The following is a 14228-nucleotide window of genomic DNA, read 5'->3' as shown; positions in this document are numbered from 1 at the left end:
TAAATTATTTGTGTTTTGTTTTAGTAGTTAATGTTCCAGTAAATGTGCTTTAAAATAATCTTCTTCATATATTTTTACCTTATATTATTATAGTGAAGCTCAGCTGTTTAGCTCAGGTTCATTTAAATTAATTCACCCAGGTCATTTGTAACCGTGGTGCAAACACTAACTGACTTGTTTACTAAGGAATGTTTCTAACACACACCTGAGTGAGTCAAATGTGGGAGGTGTGTGTGTGTGTGTGTGACTGTAAAAGGCACCAGAAAAGTCAGTCCAGATGGCAGAAGGAGATTAAACACCATCTGCCAGAGAGCCCTACGAACACACACACACACACACACACACACACACACACACACACNNNCACACACACACACACACACACACACACACACACACACACACACACACACACACACACACACACACACACAATGATTTATGGCTCCTGAATAATGACTTCTGTCAAGGAGAAATGTATGATTTATTTTTGTCCAACATTGGGGCTAATGGTCCTGTTTGGCGGCAAAATAAATAATTTAGTTTCCTTTTATAAGACATTTGGAAAAATGAGGCGATTAGATACTTGAAAAAAAGATAAAAACTTTAAAGACTTTTGTACTTTATATTAAGACTCGTAGCTTCTTTAGTACCTAAAAGATAAACTTTCAATAAAAATTTTTAACTGGAAGACATTTTAAATATCCAAAATAAATAAAAAATATTAAATAAAATGAATTATTAAATCTCTGTTATCACAACTGTCCTAGTTGAGATAAAATAAGATTTTTATTATCCAGTTTTTGGTAGAAAGAGAGAAAAAAGAGAAAATCATGCAAATGAAAATTATTGAGCTCATTTTAATTTATCATTCAATTAATTGATTTCTCTGTTATTTTAACATGCATGAGCACAAATACAAACTCTGTTCTTATGTACTGATGTTCTGATTGTTGGGTCTTTGTTTGGAAAACTCTGGTTTGGTTTGTCTGAATCCTAAAGTAAAACTCTTTCCTGACTCAGAGCTGCTGCTCGTTTGAAAGCCAAGAAAGCAAATTAACCCAATTAAAGCTGCAGCGAATCAGAACCCACAACAAACAGAAAACCCGATTACAACGCCGTCGTTTGTTCTCGTGTGTGGTCAGAGTCGACCTCAGAGAGTATGTGACCTTATCCTGATGAGACATGACACCATTTTAGCTGGCAACCCTCTCAAACACACACACACACACACGCAGGTTGCTGAGCTGCGGCAGATGGCAGCAGATGTTCGCCGGCCCCTCAGCGGGCTGCGATGCTCCTAATGCTGTCTGGAAAACATTTCTGGCTCTCTGAGGGATTCGCTGAGTGTTGGTGAGCGCTGCTGACTCAACGCTCGGCAGTATGTCAGCTAAATGTGTTCTCCCAGGCACTCCGGACCCACTCCGATGAGTCGGAGGACTCCGCTGGGATGTGGGCGTTGCTGTGCGCGCTCAGGGTTTTACTGCCAGGAAGCAGGAAGGTACATCCATGTGTGACGCTGCGCTCAAATCACTGCAACTAATGGACTAAAAATCACAAAAGTGACAACATTTCAGCCTCAGAGAGATCCGGTGTTCAGGTTCAAAGAGTTTATTAAGATCTCCTTCATACTTCCCAATTAATCATCAAAATACTTTAGATTGAACCTATAAACTAACTCAGAATAAATTAATGACTGATTTTAAGAGGAATCTAGTATTAGCATTAGTATTAGTATTAGCATTAGCGTCCACTAAATACTGCATTGGTATAGATCTTTAGCGTTTGCAGAAAGTACTGCGTTGGTGAAGCACTTTAGCATTAGCTTTCCCTATATGTACTGCGCTAGGCTAACACTTTAGCAATAAATATATTGTTTTAAAGCTTTAGCATTAGCTTTCCCTATATGTACTGGGCTAGGCTAACACTTTAGCAATAAATATATTGTTTTATAGCTTTAGCATTAGCTTTCCCCATATACTSCGCTAGGCTAACACTTTAGCAATAAATATATTGTTTTAAAGCTTTAGCATTAGCTTTCCCTATTTACTCCGCTAGGCTAACACTTTAGCAATAAATATGTTGTTGTAGCAATTTATTTATCTTCACTGCTTTGGTAGCACTTTAGCGTTAGCGGAGCAAATGTTTATGGCTAGTGCTGTAGGGTTAGTGTAGCTAACTTTTGCTACTTTTAACCTGCTCATCCCTGTTAGCATCTTAGAGAAGCAAACGGATATAAAAAGCAGAATGACGACAAGATGGATCCAGGAATTAATGGCTAATCAATGTCTTTAGAAGACTGAATTATTAAAATTGCTTAATGCATGAAAGCTGGTTTATTTTTGGACTTGCAGACAAACATTATCAGAGCGAACATGCAGATGTTGCCTCCTGACCTCAGGCAGCTACTTATGATTAACTCTGAAGGACCTCAGCAGGATGAGAGAAGCAGCCTGACACTGTGAGTGTTTATAAAGCTGCAGAGTAAAGAGCTTCTGCATCGTGACACCGAAACAAAACCGCCTCATTACCTCCATGTAACCAACTCTGAGTAAAACCAGTGGAACAGTCTAAATCAGTCATTAACAGCTCTGTGATGTATTCACCCTCACACACCCAGCGATCCGATCCGGAACGCCGTCCAGCTGAAGCAACAGAACCTCTGATCTATACGCCATCTCTCCTCTGCATTTAAAAATCGATGCGTGGCGTCTGATGTGGCAGACCGGCCGGCGAACATCAAGCGGCCGCCGCTTTTGTTAAAGTGGAAAAACATCCTGGATTGTCCACCAACCAGGACGGCCTTTAAGTGAAACATGAGCTGCAGAACGTCAACGAGACGCAGGAAAATCTGAAAATTATTCTAAAACAACAACAATGAGCAGCAATGACTGAAAACCCAAAACAATTTCTGCCCCATCAAGCAACAACATTTCAAGAAGAAATTAGCTGAACAATCAGAAAGACGCAGCAACATGATCAATATGATCGGACATTCATCTGCAGGTTTCAGGAAGTCACACTTAATATTGAAAGACATTTTAAAAACCAACTTGAATAAAATATAAAAACAGAGAATTATTGAGTTGGCAACAGAAGTGAAACAGTGTAATAAATTATAGATGCAAAAATAGCTAGCTAGCTAGTTAGCATTAGCTTTAGCCATCTCCAGTCACAGAATGCAAAGAAGGTGCTACTGAAAGTTTTCCCAGAAAACGAGACTGAAAATCTGACATTTTAATAAATCTGTTTCTGTTTCTTTGTAATTTTGTAGTGAACAGAACCACATAAACGTTTCTGATTGATCTGAGCTAAAACAGGAAGAGTCGATTCACACAAAAACAAACCTTTAATAAAGTGTTTAATTATGAATTCATCTTTTAATAAAACAACCAGGTGAAACTCTTAATGACCAACAATTATTCATTTATCCAAAAAACTTGTTTCATTTAAATCTTGAAGGTTTAATTTACCGAGATTATATTTAAAATTTTGTTTAAAGATTGGAGCTTTTATCTTTATTTATTTTTGGTTAAACCAGGTGAATTTAACCAGGTGATGAGAAAAACCAGGTGAATTTAACCAGGTGAATTTAACCAGGTGAATTTAACCAGGTGATGAGAAAAACCAGGTGAATTTAAGCAGGTGAATTTAACCAGGTGATGAGAAAAACCAGGTGAATTTAACCAGGTGATGAGAAAAACCAGGTGAATTTAACCAGGTGATGAGAAAAACCAGACTGTAAACATTTCGATTCGTTTCTCACGTTCTGTCTGATTGGAACCACAACTTTCAGTCATTTTACGTAACAAACCAACACAACGTAAAGCAGAACCGAGAAGAGGAAGCAGAACGATGTTCTTACTAGTGAAAATCTTAAAAGTGTGGCGTGCTTTTGTAACCAGCCCCCCTGAATCATTACTTAGTAAAATCACTGTTCAATGCACATATTTACTTTTTTTTTCTTTGTTAAACATCTCAAGTTCAGTCAGACTGGATGAAAAACATCTGCTTTCACATTTTCTTTAGGTCTACACTTTGACTAGACCAAAATCTCCAAACTTTTAGCAAATTTAAAACTACTGGTGGACAACAAAATACATTATTTTTCACATTTTTATGAAATCTGTACATCATTAAACATCCAAAACATAAAAAACACTTTGGATTGCAGCCTTACTAAAAGGAAAACAAATAATTTCTATTTTATTGACCAAATAAAGTAGATTTTTTTTGTTAGAGACCAAATAAATGGCCCCCAGGCCACACTTTGGACACCCCTGATTTAAAATAAACATATCTTGCTGAAAAGTTACTTTTAAGTTAGTTTTATTTTAAATGTATTTCAAGTGCAACAGAAACCAGGCCAATAACACTTTGTAGGATTTTGTGTTTTTGCAGCGTTTCATCAGTAATGTGAGCTAAATATGATGTTTGGTGCTTCATCCGTGATCCCCTGCAGTAAAAGCTCCGGACCAGCAGAAAGAGAGCAGAATGATTAATGCCTAATCCGAAATAACTCCAGGAACGTGACGGCGGTTGGCGGGAGGATTTATTCCCTCCCAGGATGACTCACGGTTTGAAAATGAGCCACATTGTGTTTCACTTTCATCCCGGCAATTATCCAACAGCAGGAGTTTCTCAAACCGCGGATAAATCATCACGGATCATGACTCAAAGCGATCCCGACTCCAGTCAGGAAGGTGTCGTCGTTAATAGAAGCTAACAGGCTAAGCTAACGGGCTAAGCTAACAGGCTAAGCTAACGGGATAAGCTAACAGGTGAAGCTAACGGGCTAAGCTAACCGGAACAGGGGGGTGGGGGGCGGACTTACGGTGCAGGCCGGCATCGAGTCGTCGTCCCCCGCTGTGTCTTCGTGGTCGTGGTGCGCCTCCTGCAACACACAAGAGGTCCCACCTGAGTTACCATGGCAACGGGACGATTAGCGACGCCGTGACGTGGGCACCCCACGTCACGGCGTCACGTTCCCACAAGGAAAACGTAAAACATCACTTAACTGCAGAAATAGATGAAATATGATTTATGTTTGCCTCTAAAATATCCTGATATAAAAAGGTTCAGAATTTAATGATATAAAACATTTTCTAGGACCACAGGATTTATAATTAATGAGTTATTTTTAATGTTACTGTAGCAACATTAGAGCCGATATACTTAGATATTATATGAACAATTTAAAAACATAAATAGGATAATTAATACTGAATATAATTTATATTATATATTAAGAATAAATTGGATAAATTAAAACACCTACAAATTTATACAGTTAAATATTTTATTGAAATAATTATATGTGTTTTATATATTTTTTCTAGATCTGTTTTCTAAACTGTATTTGTTGTGAATTTATGCCATTTTAATAAACTTAACTGACCTAAACATGTTAATATTTTTTTAACTATTATATTTTACATATCTGCCTCAGCTTTTTCTATTTTTATTATAATACAAAATTCACTGATTTATTTTTTTTCTACAGAAAATGTAATCCAAAATACCCAGTCCACTGTATTTTTATTTTTATTTTTTCAGCATCATTATTTTCACCGCCATCATGATGTTACGTCAGATTTGAATTAATTCCGTCAGGCAGATCGTCGGCCACCCTGCTGCCGCAGCAGCTGGGATCCAGACACCGATAGGCCTGCCGCCACCGCCTGATTAAAACAATAACGGCAATAAAAGCTTTTATTGTCTGGGATTATATTCTGCAGCAGCTGAGCAGAAAAGCTGCAGGCGGAGAGAGAAATGGATCAGAACCAGAGGAGAACCGGCGCTGACGCTGCAGAAAGACGGTTTATTCATCTGGAAGGAAAACTTTTTATGTTGGAATCAGAAAATCATCTCAGGATTCATCTGAAGGGCTCATCCGTTTCTAATTTCTAGAAGTTTGCAGGATTTCTTTGATTTCAGCCTTTAAACTTTTAGTTTTCTTTTAAAACAAACAGTAAAGGGTAAATATTTCACTAACGTCAAGATATTTTCTTTCAATATTTAGATTCAGTCCAAAGTTGAGAACTTTGAGAAGTTTTTTCTCGAGCTTTTTATTCATTTTGTGAGGCTTTTCTGATCATTTGATTCACAATTTTAGTTTATCTTAAATTTAAATAAATGTAAGTAATATGAGCTGAAATCTGCTTCAGCTCAAAAAATTATTTTGGATCTAGAAGTTGCTAATTTACTAAGAAAAACCTTCTGATTAGTTAAATTCAGATATATATCATTGGTCCCAAAGGTAAATTAAATGTTGTGACTCATATTAATTAAAAATTATTAAAAGATTAATATAAAACCAGACAATTCAATCAGGAGCCCACAGCATCACTACTTTTATTCAGGTAAATCATCTAAACCACAAATTCAACTAATTAAGTTACTTTCAAAGTGTTTTTTATGAGTCCAGTGTGAAGAAATGAACCTAAAATCCTGAGTGAATTTATGAGGAAACACCAAAAACCACACAGGAAAGTTGTGAAAATGCTGCAGAGGAAAAACAAGAAGTGTTCAAGTGAATAAACGTCTATTATTTCTAACAGAAAACGGCACATCAGGTTTTTCCACGCTGGGTTTTCTTACGACAGAAAACATTCTGCAGCTCTAATCCATCAGAAAATTAAGGAATTACAAGATGAACTCAATAAAAACAGTTATTTTTATTGGATTATTGAGATTTATGAAGGAGCAGCAACTTGGAACGCTGCTGGTTCATCAGAGGGAAAATGTTTTAAAGTATTTAATAAATAACTAGAGAACATGGAGATAACAGCAACTGAGCGGTTCATGCTAACTCCATCGTTAGCATGAACGTTAGCATGAAGGGTGTCAGAACTAAAGATCTGACCTTTCAGCTCTGAGTTGTTGGCGCTGAAGCTGCTGATGTCATCATGATGCAGCATGTTGGCGCTGCTCCATTAGCTCTGATTGGCTCCTGACTCTTATTGATCATTTATTGGTTGAATCTTTGCTGTTTGAACAATTATCCCCTCGGCTGGAAGGGTTTTTCTTCTTACATTATTATTATTTGTACTTTTTTTGCTTTGGGTCCATTTTTATGATTGGTAACTGTAGTAACACTGTTTTTACAACTGGAAGCAGCTGATTAGCATCTCAATAACACCTGAACTTTGACCCCCAATCACAGAGGATTTGAAAAAAAGCTTCATGGATGCAGAACAGAGAGAGAGATCCCCTACTCCAACATCCCTCTGATCAAACACCCAAACAGAGATTTAAAGAGGAGCAGCAAAAACAAAGGAGGTGGGTTAGCAGAGCTAGCTAACAGCTCCTGTTGCTGTAGGATATCATCTCCGCTGCCCTAAAGTCAAACTGTTAGCATGTCATGATGGTCATGTTCCAGTTAGCTTGTAACTGAGAATGACGCAACACTTGAGTTAGCGGTTCGGTTAGCGAAACGGGAGAGGTTGCTCCTCCAATATTGGCGACGCTAAAGTAGTCGTTCTTTGTAATACCTCTTACAAATGTTGTAATTAAAATGTTTTAATTTGTTCAGTTTAACGTTGCATGCAGCATTAATTTGAGACACAGTCTAACAGCTTAGAGTTGTTGCTGCTAGAGGAGCAGCCATGTTGGATCTCCAGGTCAACGTTTGAAAGATTTTTACATTTTCTGACAGGGGTGTTCCAGTTGATTTTTCCTGACACAAAAGCAAAAATTTCCAAGTTCTGATTACAAATGGAAGGAAAGAGGAGTGGCAAAAGCAAATGAGGTGGATTAGCAGAGCTAGCAAACCACTCATGATGTCATCCAGGACATGTCACTGTGGAATATCATCTGCTGCCTGGATGTTGAGCTGTTAGCATGTCGTGACAGTCGTACAGCAGCAGCCTTCAATCAGAAGCCTCTTAAGGTTTGTTGGAAGACTGACTGCTACAGGATCACCACCAAATCTTTAAAAATACTTCCATGATATGAATTAAATTTAGTTTCCTTTTGAGAGAAATAAAGTATTTTTGAATTAAACTGAATTTAATCTAGAATGGAGGAGACGATCAGAAGCTAATCAACGGCGCCATGATGGATTTATTTATTCTTCTTCTTTTGTTTAAATCTGTGAGGCAGGTTTGGCGTCTTGCTGCATCAGAAGTCGACCGGGTCGGGTTAGGTCAATGAATCGATAAAATATGCAGGAGTTTCCTCAGCAGAACAAAGAAGCAGCTCAAGGTGAAGCATGTTGCTCAACCTGAACCTCACCTGATGGGAACTTGGCCACAAAGGGAACAGAAACATGGCCTTAAAGGAAAAGGAACGCGGCCACAAAGGGAAAAGGAACGCGGCCCTAAAGGGAGAGTTTACCCAAAACACTCAGCGGAGGAATGTCAGGAATCCTCCTTTATGTTTGTGCAACACCTGAATCCTCTCACCAGACGACGGTTCATGTTTTCACCAAAACTACAGGAACAAATGAAAACACCTGATCTCAGTTCTCACTGCGGAGCCGACGACTTTAATAAAATAACGTTTTAATTTCAATATTTTTCTAACCATTTTTCCACATATTTGAATTTTTTTGTTGTTATTGAATCAGAGTTTTGATATTATTTGTTACTTTTTGAAGGGCTGGGTTAATTATTTGGTTATTATAATATTTTATCTATATTTCTGAATTTGTTTAAAAATTTGACAAATATTTAATATTTATTACGATTTTATTTTCATGATTTTGATTATTACCTAATTTGAAATATTTTTATTTTTAGCCATTTTTTTATTGTGCTGAGATTAATTTTATTAATATTTTAGTGTGATTTTTTAAATTCTTTTTTAATTATATATTTCTACTGCATTTTTTCATGTTATCTTTTTTATTAAACATCTTTTTTATGACAAACTTGTAATATTTTTATTGGTGTCACTTTTATTTTTAGTTACTTTCAGTTTTTATTTTAGTATTTCTTTTACTTTTATGTCTTTTTTATAGTTTCTCTTGTTAACTTCCATCGTTTCTGGTGAGTTTCTGCGGTAAATAATAAACTCCGATCTGCAGAACGGAGCCGCAGTCGTTTTCATTTCCACATCTCAGCAGAAAACTGAAGCCGCTCTGATCTGCTCACAGAACCAGATCTGCAACACGCTCTGCGTTTCTCTCTTCTTGTGGTTTGGAAGAAGTTGATCTAAAAGTTGCTGCGCTGCAGAGGAAGGAGCAACCAGGGGGTCAAAGGTCGGATTCTCAGCGCGTTCCTGTGCGGCGGCGCAGGTTCAGGCCTGTCAGCAGCAGCCTGAGTGACTCAGAGCTTCTGAGCCGTTTGTGAATTTTTTTTTTTTTACCATTTCTCCACGCCTCACACAGGAAATGGACACTCTCGCTCTTCCTGAGTCATGGCGTCGCAGCGGCTCCGCCTCCCGATGTTTATCAAGACTCGATAGGAGGAAGGAGAAGAAGCAAAACATTTCAACACTGACGGAGATCCCGCTCTTCAAAAACAAACCCTGACCCGAGCTTCATATTTCAAAATGAATGAATCCAAAATATCTACAACTTCTACCAATAAAAGTCGCTCCAGTGGCGTCACAGAGGCCGGTACCAGGATGGAACCAGGGTCCATTTCCACAAAAACGATCCAAACATAGAAATGCACCGATCTAAAGATTTAGGCCGATATCGTTGTTTGTTACAAACATTTCTGCTGCAGCTGGACAAACATCACATAACTAATTTCCTCTTCCTCTCCCAGAAACTCAAACAAGAACAAAATAAATATTGGTTATAAATATTGGCCCAGTTATATTTATTGGACCGGTACCGGTATGTTAATATTGACTATTGCTGCTCATCAACATAAAGAAGAATTATGCCAGGACTTAAACGCATTCGTTTTGATTAATTGATGGCATTTTAAAGTAATTCTTGGGTTTAATAATGAATCTAATAGATGATGGAGGTTCTGGAAGGTTCTATGGTCCAGATTAATCCAGATCCTGATTCCCACTGTAATCCCTCCTGTGGGTGGATTCATCAGATTTCCAGATTCCTCCAGAATCCTTCGATGATCTCAAAGTTCTCAGAGAAACATGTAAAAACCTTTCAGCTTTAAATGTTTTAGGAGTTTCCTGAAGCCTCAGAGTCGTTTACGGACCAAAATCTGATCGGAATAAATCCCGGCTTTATGTTTCATTCTGATCCATATCCCTGTTTTTAGTGGTCCAGTTGCTGAGCTTTAATCAAGAGCCCAGAATCCATCCTGGGATGGAGAGACAGTCCCAGTACAAGGTCCCAGTAAAGAAGTCCATTCAGAACCAGTTCTCCCATTAATCACTCCGACCCACTGGGTTTCCTCTAAAACACCGAAACAGACGATCCTTTCTTCCAACCCACGGAAGACCAAATGGACTCTGATTCTGATTTTATCCAATTTGTTTGTCTGAAAAGTTGCCAAATGTATTGACTGATGTCAGTAAACCAGCTGTCTCTCTCACAGCGGAGGAAAGGAGACGGTGGCTGATCTTCAGACATTTGCAGATTTAGAGAAGATCGGTTCCACGTGTGAGTATCAGCCGACTCCTGATCCAAAAAAACTGAAAAAAATCGGGCCGATTTATCAACACGCCTGCACTTTTTAGTGCAATAAGAGTGGTTGTCTTAACAAGTAATAATCAGTTTTTTCTGATTGAATTAAAGTGAAAAGAATGTAAAAATGTCTGTCTGTTTAACAAGACAGGCATCAGTAATATTTAGGATTCATTCCCACCAGCTCTGCTGAGTCCAGTTCAACCCGACTCCAGTCCGTTCGTTCAGAAAGTCCGGTTCAGTTGGTGAGGTGTGAATGCTAATCAAACTCTGGTTTCCCCACTAGCCTCATTTTCAGTTTGGTTGAAGTTCAGTTCAAATGGAGACTGTAAAACGGAGACTGATCATGAAGCAGGAAGTAGACAGACTGCAGCACAAGGCATTCTGGGTAAATACAACCAAGACAAACATACTAGCGTAGCGCTACCGGGAGAAATGACTCATAATTAAACAAACTTATGTTGCTAAAATCTGACACTACTCCATTTCTGTTCACATTTTCTGAAACAGGAAGTTGCGCTCCAAGTTTCCGACAGTGGTTCTTGGTGCAGCGCCCCCACAGGCCAGGAGGAGAACAGGTTTTCCAAAGGGTTTGGTTGGTTTCACTCAGAGCAGTGAGAAAAATTTAACAAATGCTGTAATTTTGGTTCCCAATCGAGCTGGCAGGAGAAATGACTGGTGGTTTTTTACCAAAGACAAAGGAGAAATCTTCCAACCGCTAAAATCTTACATTTATTGAAACAGGAAGTTGTGCTCTATTCTAGAACAGAAATTAGCCACTGATGCCTTCAAACTGACTTTTTGTCCCAGTTTTTACTTTAAATGAGACGTAAAACATGAACCACTCTGAACTTGTAGTTTTCATGAGTCGGGTTTTCCTCCCGCGCTGCTGGAAAACCCCTCGCATTTTAATATGCATCACAAAGTGCAGCTCCATCCAGACGACTGGAAGCGGCTCGCTTTGCAAAAATCTTCCCCACAGACGAGAACAGGACCAATAAAACACGGTCCTGTTCAGAAACTGATCATTTCTCTAGATGGGACAACAAAAGGCTGCAGAATATTTTAGATATTTTGGTTTCAGCACCAGCTTATCCTCCATCTCTGCAGATATGATTTCCAGTTTCGTCACAGTGAGAGACAGTAGTGATGCTGTGGGCTGCAGCCTCCCCCTGCAGCAGGATGTTGCTGCATTTTCAGAGCATTAGGTGCATTAATTGATCCAGACAAATAGATTCTGGTTGTCTGCAAACGCTCCTTCAGCTAAAATTTATCTGGAAGTTAAAGTTGGACCGGCTGTCGGGTTCCTGCAGGAGAGTGGAGCTGCTCTGAGGTGTCCTGTTTCCTGTAGCATCTGCTCCTCTGAGTTCATACTGATCACTTAAAGTGCTCTGTAATCTCATTTTCCCCTCCTGCGAATCATTTCATGCATTTAAATCGCATTTCTGCAGCTTCGTCAGCATTCTTTCACATTTCCACCCTTTGGGATGCCAGAGTTGTCAAAAATGTGCAGAAAATGACAGCAAACGGTCCGTTTTAAGGGATGAAATTGATTTTAAAGGAAACAGGTTGGTATTCAGGAGAGTTTTCAGGTATAATCTGGTTAAATGCTAAATTTTCCCGCAGGTTTTTATTTAGATTTGCATCCCATTCGGCAGAGGAGGTTCCAGTTGCAGCTACTGCTGGACTCCATGTCACATTTTTGTCTTTTTCTACAAGTTCAAGCTCGCTTCAGCAAATATTTAACCCATCTGTTGGCTCAGGAAGCAAACCGCTGACAACTCTTAGTGTTTGCATCCCATGCAATAAAACAATAATTGATACAACGAATAAAACTGTCCTCTTAGAGCAGTAATTTAATTTAAATAAATCATTATTGGTGTTTTTATGCACATATTAGAGGTTATTTAAAAATATTTTAAGTTTTACATCTTTATGCATTTTTGTTTTTCACTAAAACTGAGCTTTTGAGTAGGTTTGTCACAATAAACAATAAATTAATTAATTTCATTTGCATGATTTACAGTTTTTCTGTTTTTCTACCAAAAGCTGGATGATAAAAATGTTCAGTTTGGTCTTTTGGTCTTATTTAAGGATAATTTTGTTTACAGACACTTCATAATGAATTTTATTTGCAGTTTCTGTTGTTTTATTTATTCTTGATATTCAAGATGTCTTCCAGTTCCATTAGAATTGAACGTTCATTGATTTTTTTTAGAAAGTTTTGTTGCGTTATTAAGCTATTACTACTATATTACATGAAAATGGACTCAAACAACAATATTATCATTTATCGCAGTAACTTATGGGTGACTTATCTTCCATCATGATTTGTTATTGTGACAGGCCTACGTTTGGGGACATATTTCTGTGGATTAAACAGTTCATCCTCATTTAAACCTTCTTATTATGCAAGTTATCTTTAATATTTCCGTTTCAGCTATCAGACAAGTTATTTAAAGGGTTTCATCCTGCAGGCTGAAAGCTGCAAACCGAGTCATTTACTGTTCATTTAAATGTTTTTTTTTTATCCTTAAGTTTTATAAGGATGTAAAGTTTCATCCTTATGAAACTTTACATTTCATAAGGATGACATGTAAAGTTTGGAGCAGTTTCATCAGCGGGTTTTTATCGTTCCTGCTCATCTTACTGTCACATCGCTCTAGTTAAACATGTTGCAGCTTGTTTTGGACATGAAGCTCAGCTTTAACTCTAAGTAAACTCCAGCCTCTTTTAGAGCCAGGAAAACTGTTTTCAGGGTGTAAAAGTTATTCATCCTGCAGGGATTTAGCGTTTTGAAGTTGTTTTTCGTGTTTCTGGAGGAGGTTCTGCACCAACTTCCAGGTAGTTGGAGGTTCTGGTTCTGGTTCTGGTCCAGCCCCTGCGCTGCAACATGAGGACAAACGGAGCCGCTCACCTCTCCAGCCGTCCCCCCCACCGGCATCTTCTGCCAGGGATCCGCCAGCTGAGCCAGAGGCATCTTCTTCTTCTCCTGGGGCTCCCGCTCCTCCTCCTCTTCTTCTTCGGTTTAATTCCCGCTGCTCTCCGTAGCCTCTTTAAACTCCGGCCGCCCTCTCTCTCTTTCTGCTTCTTCTCTTCCTGGTAAAATGTTGCGAGCCTCTCTCCCTCACTTTCTCTCGCTCTCCGGTCCCGTTTCTGAGTCGGCGGGACGCGAACCGAGCCGAGCCGAGCGAGCAGGGGCTAATTCCGGCTGTGGAGTGGCGCAGAGACCGCCCCTTCCTCCTCCGGGGAGACAAACATGAAAGGAGGACGCCCTTTTCTCGGAAACTGCTCCACCTCTACAATCTCTCTCTCTCGCTCTCTCTCTCTTTCTCTCTCACTTCCGTTCTTTCCCAATATGGCGGCCGGTGTCGGCTTACCTGTCCGTCAGGCGGCTGACGTCACCGTGCGTCACGTCGGGAGGCGGCACCTGAGAGAACTAAACTTCAGGATGAGTCAGTCACTGACCACACTGGAAAAACTACACAGAGGCAAGTTTACTCACATTTCTGAATCACAGCCTCCAGAAATACAAAAACAGAAAAATGCTCCTAAAGCTGGAATTACTCTGAACTTTGACCCCAGAGGAGGTGAAAATGAGCAGAAAGAGGAGGAATTCCCTAGTGAAATATATATACCTTTGTGTGTGTGTGTGTGTGTGTGTGTGTGTGTGTGTGTG

At 39.1% G+C, this 14228-nt stretch overlaps 1 protein-coding gene across 1 annotated transcript in view; it reads left to right on the top strand.

The window, feature by feature from the left end:
• The first annotated feature begins 13524 nt into the window (after nucleotides 1-13524).
• The window catches only part of LOC103457031 (protein NLRC3-like), a 43862-nt gene continuing 43158 nt past the window's right edge, over nucleotides 13525-14228 (top strand). Inside the window, exon 1 of the mRNA XM_017301789.1 lies at nucleotides 13525-14040. The gene's annotated coding sequence lies outside the window, so the exon portion shown is untranslated. The remainder of the gene's footprint in view (nucleotides 14041-14228) is intronic.

The sequence above is a fragment of the Poecilia reticulata genome, linkage group LG20, assembly GCF_000633615.1.
Source record: "Poecilia reticulata strain Guanapo linkage group LG20, Guppy_female_1.0+MT, whole genome shotgun sequence".
In the NCBI taxonomy this organism is placed as follows: domain Eukaryota; kingdom Metazoa; phylum Chordata; class Actinopteri; order Cyprinodontiformes; family Poeciliidae; genus Poecilia; species Poecilia reticulata.
This window is presented reverse-complemented; position numbering and strand designations above follow the sequence as displayed.